This window comes from Littorina saxatilis, linkage group LG5 (assembly GCF_037325665.1).
Source record: "Littorina saxatilis isolate snail1 linkage group LG5, US_GU_Lsax_2.0, whole genome shotgun sequence".
NCBI classification, from domain to species: domain Eukaryota; kingdom Metazoa; phylum Mollusca; class Gastropoda; order Littorinimorpha; family Littorinidae; genus Littorina; species Littorina saxatilis.
In genome coordinates this window covers 54,135,671-54,146,745 of record NC_090249.1, presented here as the reverse complement: position 1 = coordinate 54,146,745, position 11,075 = coordinate 54,135,671, and the positions used below count along the sequence as shown (strand labels likewise).

Here is an 11,075-nt window from a genome sequence, read left to right as displayed (position 1 = left end):
CAAATTGAAAAAGTCCTTTCAAATTCTACCCCTCGTTGTAGCCTATTAAAGGAACGACAACTGTTGACAGAGATCAGTATGCAAGCGACGCGTACCAAGAGGGGACGTTACTCGTGGCTATTATTAGATTCTCGGGTGCAAGTGACATGCCAACAGTAGGCAGCCAATTACAGGAACTGTACTATACGTTGTCCCCGCTGCTCTATTTGAACAGTGGTAAAGAGTGTGGGTGGGCGCTTTTTTGTGTGTTGGGGTGGGTGGGTGGGTGGGTGGGGAAGGGTAGGGGGGGGGGGGGGCAACAAAAGAAACACAAGATGAAGGTAGGGAGGAGAGGGAGAAATGGGGCTGTCAGGCAAATGTAGACTTCTTTTGTGTGCGGGTGTAGTTGGCAATGGGGGGTGGGGGTGGGGGGTGAGGGTACAAGAGAAACAGAAGATGAGGGTAGGGAGGAGAGAGAGAAGCGGGGCTGTCAGGCAATTGTAGACTTCTTTTGTGTGCTGGTGTAGTTGGCAATGGGGGGTGGGGGTGGGGGTACAAGAGAAACAGAAGATGAGGGTAGGGAGGAGAGAGAGAAGCGGGGCTGTCAGGCAATTGTAGACTTCTTTTTTTGTGTGGTTTTCCTACTCCTCGGCTTGGCGTTGTTCTTTCTTTGTCATTGTCACCCTCATCCTTTTCCGGGGCTCAGAAGCACCTGCAGCTCCTCACGTATTTTATGCTTCTGACTATTAGAAATGCTTTCCACAAAATAGTAATTCGGTCACATTAACCGGGATGCTGCTAGAATGTCTTTGCTATATGCTGTTTTTATTTTTTTTGTTGCTTCGACGCAATTGCCGTACAACGGTCGACAAGTCCTTGGCGCATTAGTTCTCTAGGTCTGGCAAAATGACGGCAAATTTTGCGGCGATTTAAAAGACGCTTTGGCGTGTTGCCGAATTCTGACACCAAACGACACCCCTGCATATTCTGCATAACCGATTTTCATGTGAGCGGAATCCTATTAACAGCAACAGATTGAAGCACTGAATACGCGAGGCTGAAAATACAACCACAATTGAAACTATCTTCAGTGATTCCAGTGTGCGGGCAGACAAACACATAAACGAAAGAATTAAATAACGATCGAACGAAGAAAGCGTAATGCAAGGATGTAACTACCCCTACTGATAATTGGGTGGAGTTGGCGGTGGGGTGAGGGAGGGAATGGTGGTGGTGTCGGTGGTTGTGGCGGAGGAGCATAAAAAGACAATATCGCAGTGTCGAGTACAGAAGTAATATAATACTACTCAAAAGAAAACACATTTCTCGGTGTTTGGAAAGGACAACTGGTTTAAACTGTTTTATTCAACGTTTGTGCATTATTTACAAAAAACCGCACATAGAGTAAACAACAACAAGCATAATGCTTATAGTGGTGTTTACAGTTTTCTAGAAAAATACATATAAATGGCGGCTATTGTACAGTTTAAATGAAAAGCAAGCAAACATGAAAAGAAAATTGAATGAAAATTGTACATCAAAACAAAAATCCGTTTAAGAATACATATAATATTTATGGTATTTGCGAGTAAGAGATCGAGAGGGAGAGAGGGAGGGAGGGAGGGGGGAGTGAGAGAGAGGGGGAGAGTGAGTAAGTGAGAGAGAGAAAGAAAGAGAGAGAGAGAGAGAGACAGAGAGAGAGAGGGAGAGAGAGATGATGATAATTAGTTTTAACGTCCTCTTAGAACCAATTGGCCTATCTTGGGACAGGTAGTGTTGATATGCTTTATGGGGGGACAAGACACTGGGAGAGAGAGAGAGAGAGAGAGAGAGAGAGAGAGAGAGAGAGAGAGAGAGAGAGAGAGAGAGAGAGAGAGAGAGAGAGAGAGAGAGAGAGAGAAAGTGAGAGAGTTGAGAGAGACAGAGAGAGAGAGAGAGAGAGAGAGAGAGGAGGTATTACACACCGGTACGACCGAACATAAGGTATCAATAAACTCCTCTTGTGCAGCGGGTTGAAAGTATACCCTGATCCCTCGGAGATATACCTCCACTCCGGTCTGAACGACCTCACGTGACATGTTATATGGTAGAAGAGCATGCTGTCGCTTATTCTCCTTCTGAAGATGAGGTATACCCTCAGTTCGGTTAGACTGAAACGATGCTCAAGCAGTGGAATTTGTGTGTGGTTTGTTTCAGAGCAAAATGTTATTTTATCCAAACAAGAAGATATTCTCTCGCACCGCCTTGTTCAGGATATCCACAAGTTGACAATGATGTGTGCGAAATAAATAAACAATGAAACGAACCAGAACGGACGGACGGACGGGCAGACTGACGGACGGACTGACGGACGGACCGACGGGCAGATTGAGGGACGGACCGATCGATGGACGGACGGAGGGACGGGGGGAGGGGGGGGGGGGGGGGCGGGGGGGGGGGGGGGGGGGGGGGGGGTGGCGTTACGGGTAACCCCTCCTGATCCGGTCCTGCAGGGTATTCCTTCAACCCTCTGCACAAGAGGAATCTATTCGGATACAGACTGAAGGACGGACGGACTGACGGACGGACTGATGGACTGACAGACAGACTGTCGGACGGACCGTATGGACGGACATACGGACGGACTAAAAGGACGAAGGAACGAATAAACGAAGGAAATAACGAAGGTCGGAACGAAAGAGCGAACGAACCAACCCACGAATGAACGAACGAACGAACGAACGAACGAGCAAACAAACAAACAAACAAACAAACAAATAAACAAGCAAACAATAAACAATAATTGTGTGCAATCTGGCCCATTTTCAGGGCATTTGTCAAACGTTTGGAGGAGGTCCACAGTTAGGCCTGGGTGGGGGGGGGGGGGGTTGTCCCACCAACAGGAATTCCCCCCCCCCTCTCCCCTGTATTGGGCCCTGCACAAGAGGAATTTATTGATACGGACTGAACTTGAAGAACGGATTGACTGACGGACCGACGGACGGACGGACTGGCGGACGTACTGAAGGACTGTCGGACGAACTGTCGAACGAACGAACGAACGAACGAACGAACAAACGAACGAACAAACGAACGAACGAACTGACGAACGAACAAACTGACGAACGAACAAACAAACGAACAAATTAGCAAATGAATACATACATTCGCAGAAAGAAAAAGGCAAAAGGTACATTTGTGGAGTCAGTAAGGGGGGTGGGTGGGCTTCCGGAACCCAGGAACCTTGGGAATCCCCCCTGGCCTAGAACACACACACACTGATCGACACTGACACACACACTGACACACACAACTTGACTGACGAACGCACGCACACACACACACACAATACACACACACACATCCACACCGGCACACACACACACACACGCACGCACACACACACTGTGACACACACACGTAAACACACACACCGGCAATGACACTGACACACACACACGTACCGTACACACTGACGGGCACACTGCCGGGCACACACACACACACACACACACACACACACACAAACACAAACACATACTGACATACTCGCAACTGACATAGCAGAGGGGGGTGGTAAGTCATTTGAACGTTTAATTTCTTTTGTCACAAATTTTGTTCCTTGTGTTTTTATTTTGAGATAGTTTTGTATTTTTAGTCACTGCAGCGAAGGGACATCACTCCCGCCACCTTATCTGTATCTTCTTCTGCTTGTTGCCGCAACACGTGTAGACCAGTCCAAATCGTCCAAATGTAGTGGTCATCTGCAGAGACGCCGCCGTGCCGTACAGCTTATCCTGGATGGGAGTCGGGATTCGCTTTTTTTGCACTGCCATTGATGCCAAGAACGGAGCAGCCAGGGTCATTTCAATTTTCATCCAGGAATGGCACAAGCGAGCCAAACCGGCCGATGGTCTTTCGACTCCATGGAGACAGCTGGTGAAGGTAATACTATTTTTATTCCTACATTCGTGTTGACGACAGAGTGCAACGTTTCTAAAATATGATCGGTGCTAACAGAGCAGCAGGAATATACGTGCCCTTGATGACTTGGTCACTTTCGGTTTCACGGTACCAGTAAAGTCGATCGAACCCCCCCCCCCCCCCCCTTCCTTTTAGGACCTAAACAAATCTGAAAAAATCAGGTCTTGAAAGGAAGAAGTCTTGAGATGAGAGTAAATATAGAGAGGTTGTGGACAGACAAATCTGAGAAAACAGGGTCTTAAAAGGGAGGGAGTCTTTAATCAGGGGATATTAAAAGTGTTGTTCCACTGTACTACCAAAAAGAGGGGATACTGTTTGATGTTAGGCCAACAAAAAAAATAGGTGTGGTTACGGTAACATAGCCCAAAAAAATAGGGTAGGAAGGTAGGCAATCACTTTTTTTTTAACTTTTTTTTCTAATGTGTACAAATTAAACCTGCTTGACAGGGAAATAAGTGTGCAACTCAAGCGCTTTCGCTTAGTTTCATTGCGTTTTCTGAACTCGTTTTCCTGGGTTTTTGACAAATGTAATAAAAAGTTATAGGGTCGTCCCCTAAAAATAGGGTAGGTCGGGTTACCGTAACCACACCTATTTTTTTTTTAGGCCTTACTGTAAAGACTTACAGTAACACTGTTCTCTCCGATTGCCAGTGTTTGTACTTTGAAACAGATTGTATGACCGGCACGGTTGGCCTTGTGGTAAGGCGCCCGCCCCGTGATCGGGAGGTCGTGGGTTCGAACCCCGGCCGGGTCATACCTAAGACTTTAAAATTAGCAATCTAGTGGCTGCTCCGCCTGTCGTCTGGCATTATGGGGTTAGTGCTAGGACTGGTTGGTCCAGTGTCAGAATAATGTGACTGGGTGAGACACGAAGCCTGTGCTGCGACTTCTGTCTTGTGTGTGGCGCACGTTAAATGTCAAAGCAGCACCGCCCTGATTGGCCCTTCGTGGTCGACTGGGCGTTAAGCAAACAAACAAACAGATTGTATCCTGAAATTTAGCACTCCATGTGTTAACATTTCCACTTCCAGGTCTGTAGTGTGCAAACGTGTTGTCACTGTTACAGCTGAAATGAACTAACAAGAATACTAGTCTGATGTACATAAAATATGGGAGAGGTTTGGGGTCGGGGGTGGATGGCAAGCATAACATTGATAAATGACTATAGTTTTGCAGTGGTTTGCTCTCTTGTACTATGAGTGTTAACAGCAATTGTTTATAATTTGTTACTCAACTTACTGTAAGGACTATTACTATTAGCTTTTCTCAGCAACTGCAAACAATTGTGACTTAATTGCAAGAGCGCTTCATTAAACATTGGGACACTTTTTTAATGGCTATAGTGTAGAAACTAGAAATGCTGAGATACATTAATGTAGTCATGAACAACAGCAACAACAAAAACAAGAACATGTTTTGAATTCTGATAGCTAATGAAACTGACAGCTTGATTAGAATTATGTAGTTTTTGCAATTGCTGACTGAGTTGCATCCTTTGGTTTTACCTTGCATTGATTATCACCTTTGCTGACAATTGACTCATTGAGTGCAGTATTGAGTAACGTATAGTTATTTTATTTCAAGTTAACTTCTGGCTCTGCATGGTGTTAATCCTACTCAAACTTAGTCAAAGTAAGGTATCATTATTTATGAATAATGTGAAGTTGAAGATACAAATTAATGAGAAAGTTTGTGTATTTTTCTGTACACTCTTGCTATTTACTGTTTCAGTGCTGAACCATTTGCTTGAATGCTTGATCAGATGATGACAGAGTGACACCTGGTGGTACCCAATAAAACTGCCTTTGCTGCTATAACTACAAGAAATTTCTACAATTCAGAACAGTAAGTGCATGAGGTTCCATTTTAAGCTGTCAAGAGTAAATCTCAGGAATAGATTAGAAGATTTAGTTATGTCACACATGTCTTGCTTTCTTGACTTTTCTCACACTCTCTTGTCAGACTCAGAGAGTGCATGATTGTACATTTTTTTTACAGTAATTTTTTATGTTCCTAATTGGAAAACAAATGTGTCATAATCTTAGTGTTTAGGATAACTATATGGCAGAGAGAATCATGGAAATGATTGGGCGATGGGGGTGTGTCGCTGGTGTGCAAGAGGGTGGGTGGGTGTGGAGAGAGTAGTGATGGTAGTCAACTACTAACTAAAAGATTACTGATTGCATACATTTAGTGTTTATTGATTTGGAGGGTGGGGGAGGAAGGCAAGCAGTATTATTACATGTGTATGGGTATACTAGTTGTGCATGTTCCAAATGGGGGTGGAGGTTGGCATGGCAAGCAATAGCTCAGTCGGTATAGTGGCCTTGAAACCGGTTGTGGGGATTTATTTCTCAGAATTGACGTTGTGCAGACTCTGCTTGGTTTCTGAATAGCTTATTAAGCCTGTGACTGTGTGCATACATAAAGATCTCAAGTTCACAGTTTCAGGGCTTGGAATTAATGGAAACATCAACACACATGTAGGAAAAACTCAAAAAAAGGAGGGGGTGGGGGGAGTTTGGTCCCACGGTAGTGTTTGAATGAAAGCAATCTTACTTTTTAAGAGGGTAATCTTGCAGGACTATGATTCTTACATTGGTAGTTGACTAGTGTAGTTGTGGTTTTGTACTAGTGAGGAATGTCATCTATGTCATGTGATTTCTTGCTTCTTCTTTTTGTGTGTGCAGCTAAAGATGTTGGACCTTGCCTACAGCCTAGTTTTGCATAGATCTCCAACACCGTGGCTTTACTCTGAGACACCACAGAAAACACAGCCTTTTCTGCTGCTGAAAGGTAAACATTAGGTTAAATTTGTGTTTGTTTTGATTTGTATGTTTTCCTTTTGTAGTCTATGGCAGGAGATTTGTGCAGGTGTACAAATGGTAGAGGTGTCAGAGGAAATGTCCACTTGTTACTTGTCTCTATATCAGTATATATGTATCACAAATACGCATCAAATGTACTGATAGAGACCACATGGACAATTTCAAGCACTTTTCTGCCAGGGGTAGGGTCAGCTATGTAAGAATCATGTCTTACTCTGTTCATGCAAAAATAAGGTTCTGCATTTGAATGAGTTTGAATCAGGCACCTGTGTTTTTGCTCTTGTTTGTGCCCTCTTGTGAACTGTTAACTTATGAACAACCACCCCAGCAAGCAACTCTTTACTGTTCTGAGCACAACAGAAGGGCGCATGGTCTGGGCATATGGATGGTAAACACATCTCATGCACAAGTACAGGCCTGAAAGTGGCGAGTATTTTCAATTACTCGCCATGGCGAGTAAAAATCATGTAAATGGTGAGTAGAAATGTTAATCTACTCGCCACATGCGAGTAAAGTTGATAAAACAAATGGTTGTTTTGACGAGTAAAGTTTCAGTAAATTATGAGAAGTACATGTACTAGCAGTGCTTCATTTTGTGGACTTTCAGTGCTGAAGTATGATTGTGTGGATTGATCATTTTGTATTCTGTTATTCAGATTGCCACTTGCTTTCTTTTACATATATTTACAAGATGGTGGCTGATTTGTGTGTGTTGCAGAACACAGGTCCATGAATAAAAGAACCCAGCTGGTATTCTTCATTCATGGAAAATGAAAGGAAATTTATCAGCCAGGATTCGCCACTCACTCTGCTAAGGGGGAACCCCGGTCAGCCCTACAGTGGATGAACAGCTTGGTCCTTGGAGGGAAAGGTAACTACTGCAGCACTTTAGAAGGGGTCTATGTCGACCAACAGTGGCTGTATTCCCTGTATGTTAATTTCCTGTACATATACAGGGAATATACTTCCGTTAGACGCCATGGAGTTACTTCAAGCTTACGAAAGTGAAAGTGATTCAATGGACGAGAGTACCAGCGAGGAAAACATAATACCAGGCTGTTGGGGGTGGGGGTGCAGATGTTTCTTTAACTAAATCCGTTTTGATAAACGGTCGAAGCATGTTTTGCTTGACTGGATGCCGCACGCGAATTCAGGATTTTAAATAGATTCTCCTATCTAACCGCAGTCACGCGCTTGGCGCAAGATTGTACGATATTATACTTCTTTACAGAAAATCCAACTGTATTCCCGGTACACAGGGAAAACACCTATGGCTATGGGGAATACACCTTCTTTTGGTCGACATAGACCCCTTCAACCTTACAATATGTGAATGTGTAGAATATTATGCTTTTGCTTAAAGCTTGTTACATATGACTAAGACAGAAATGTTAATCATTCCCTTGGTGCAAATCATAAAAAGAACAATAGCGATCTGATGTACTGTGGATCAATCGAGGAAAAGGTGTGTATGACCTAGAAGAAACTGGTTTTGAAAGTGCTGAGGATGGATGGAACATTGATGCAATATCATTTACTACATTGAACCTGGGTTTCAAACTGAAGTGCTTTTTTATGCTTCTTGTTATATATATGGTCTCGATTGACTCCTGTGTTCAAGAGACTGTAAACAACCATAAACAATCTTGTGTTGTTATGTGGTGGTGGTTTTGCTGTTGTCTAGCATCTACCCGTAATTGGCTTTATCAAATGCACCAGAAACGAGCATGAGTTTGTCGGATTAGTGAACTGTTTGAAAAACTTTAATGTATTTGTGGTTGACAGGTTGTTATTATTTCTATATTGTGTTCTTCTTTTTCTCAGGTGGGCTGTCTTCTGAAACATATGAATCGGGAGCGTCACATCTTTCTTCCTGAGACATCCCCTCTTGAAAATGGTGTGGCGTTTAGCTGAATGGAAACGTGGCAGTGTCCTGTTTTTCATAGCTTCGATGCGCGAAGTTGGGGATTTCAGCAGAGAATTTATTGATTGATTAATTAATTAGTTATTTAAGCTCACCTCACTCCTTAGTGTTATTTAGGGGGATGGGGGGGGGGGGGGTGGTGTTGGCCTGGATCTTGTTAGTGAACTTTCTTTCTGGCAACTCGCATCAGAAATTCCAGGTTTGCTTTCAAGGCAATAGACGGTTTTTGAAAATAATTCTGTTAGGATTATCAGCAGTCCGGAGGTGTAAAAATCCCTGTACTGCAGTCAGGTTTTTCAAAACATCTCGAGCACGCTCTACGCCTCTGACGGGCTGTATCCCACAATCGGGACAAACGACCAACTTGGATGTGTATGCCATGCGCACAATATGATACCCCTTGCCTTTAAAAATCAGCGGTCACGAGTTCATCAGAGTTCAGAATTTGTTGTGTAAAAGATAGCCGCTGTCAGCTAGCCATTCGTGGCTCAGGTGATTATATTTAATACAAATTTAAAAAAAGGTTTCTTATGTAGCGCACGCCGCACAGCATACACATCACAGTCAGTCGCTTGTCCTGATCGCAGGATAGCGTGAAACATGCTCCGGGAGACTGCCAATAATCCTTACATAGTTATTTAAAGAAATTGTGTATTGGTACAGCATGTTATGCATGTACTAAGATAGCTATTTGTAAATATTTGGTAGATATTTATGGTGGTGTCCCGAATTGCTCCCTCCCAATTTGCCCCATCCCATATGGTCCCCAATTATTCTTGCATTTTGCTGTGAGTAACATAACGTGTGCAAAGGCATTTGTCTGAAGCGCATTTCCAAAAAGACCCCCCGCGGGTTAGGGGGAAGAATTTACCCGATGCTCCCCAGCATGTCGTAAGAGGCGACTAACGGATTTTGTTTCTCCTTTTACCCTTGTTAAGTGTTTCTTATATAGTCAATGTTTGTACAGATTTTAGTCAAGCAGTATGGAAGAAATGTTAAGTCCTTTGTACTGGAAACTTGCATTCTCCCAGTAAGGTAGTATATTGTACTACGTTGCAAGCCCCTGGAGCATTTTTTTTATTAGTGCTTTTGTGAACAAGAAACAATTAACAAGTGGCTCTATCCCATCTCCCCCCCTTTCCCTGTCGCGATATAACCTTCGTTAAACACCAATTAAAGAAAGAATTTCCAAAAAGCATAGTTACCATTTGTTTTTTTAAATCTGAATCCGTGACTGTTGTTCTTGAATACTCTTTCGTTTAGGTTTCCAAAAATGCTGATATAAAGGGGAAGGATAGTTGAAACTGTAACCGTTTACATTTTGCTCCCAGATTTGCAGTTGTTGTTTTTACTAGGAGTTTGGACGGGCTCGGTGTTCTTGTGGATAAGACATCGGCCTCCTATTCAGAAGGTCATGAGTCAAAATCGCGGCCGCCTGGTAGGTTAAAGGTGGAGAATTTTCTGATCTCCAAGGTCATTGCTTATGTGCAGACCTGCTAGTGCCTTATCCTCCTTCGTGTGTACACGCAATCACAAGACCAAGTGCGCACGGAAAAGATCCTGTAACCCATGTCAGAGTTTGGTGGGTTATAGAAACACAAAAATACCCTGCATGCTTCCCCCGAAAGCGGCGTATGGCTGCCTGAATGGTGGGGTAAAAACGGTCATACACGTAAAAATCCACTCGTGCAAATTTGTGAGTGAACGTGGGAGTTTCAGCCCATGAGCGAAGAAGAAGAAGAACTATGAGTTTTACTCTTTTAAAAAAATTATTTTCAAATTCGAAGATTGCCACAACAGTAGTCTATCTCATCCGACTTGAACCCTTCAGACTCCCTGTACATGTACTTGCAGTTTAAACTCATATTTTGTCTGAGAATAGTTTTCAAATGCAAAGTCCTTCAGAAAAACTGCGAGATAAAAATCTGGAGTGCTAATATCGTGTTGGTGTATCGTGTCAGTGGCCGAGTGGTAACGCACTTGCGCTCGGAAGCGAGAGGTTGCGAGTTCGACCCTGGGTCAGGGCGTTAGCAATTTTCTGCCCCCTTTCCTAACCTAGGTGGTGGGTTCAAGTCTTTCGGATGAGACGAAAAACCGAGGTCCCTTCGTGTACACTACATTGGGGTGTGCACGTTAAAGATCCCACGATTGACAAAAGGGTCTTTCCTGGCAAAATTGTATAGGCATAGATAAATTTTCATAAAAATGTCCACCAAATACCCGTGTGACTTGGAATAATAGGCCGTGAAAAGCAGGATATGCGCCGAAATGGCTGCGATCTGCTGGCCGATGTGAATGCGTGATGTATTGTGTAAAACAATATTACATCTCACACGGCATAAATAAATCCCTGTGCCTTGAATATGTGCGCGATATAATTG

At 43.5% G+C, this 11,075-nt stretch overlaps 1 long non-coding RNA gene across 1 annotated transcript; it reads left to right on the top strand.

The window, feature by feature from the left end:
• The first annotated feature begins 3,586 nt into the window (after positions 1–3,586).
• On the top strand, positions 3,587–9,892 carry LOC138967441 (uncharacterized). Its single transcript, XR_011455953.1, has 5 exons — positions 3,587–3,903; positions 5,674–5,787; positions 6,633–6,738; positions 7,489–7,641; positions 8,595–9,892. It is a non-coding gene; the product is annotated as an uncharacterized lncRNA (long non-coding RNA).
• The last annotated feature ends 1,183 nt before the right edge of the window (positions 9,893–11,075 follow it).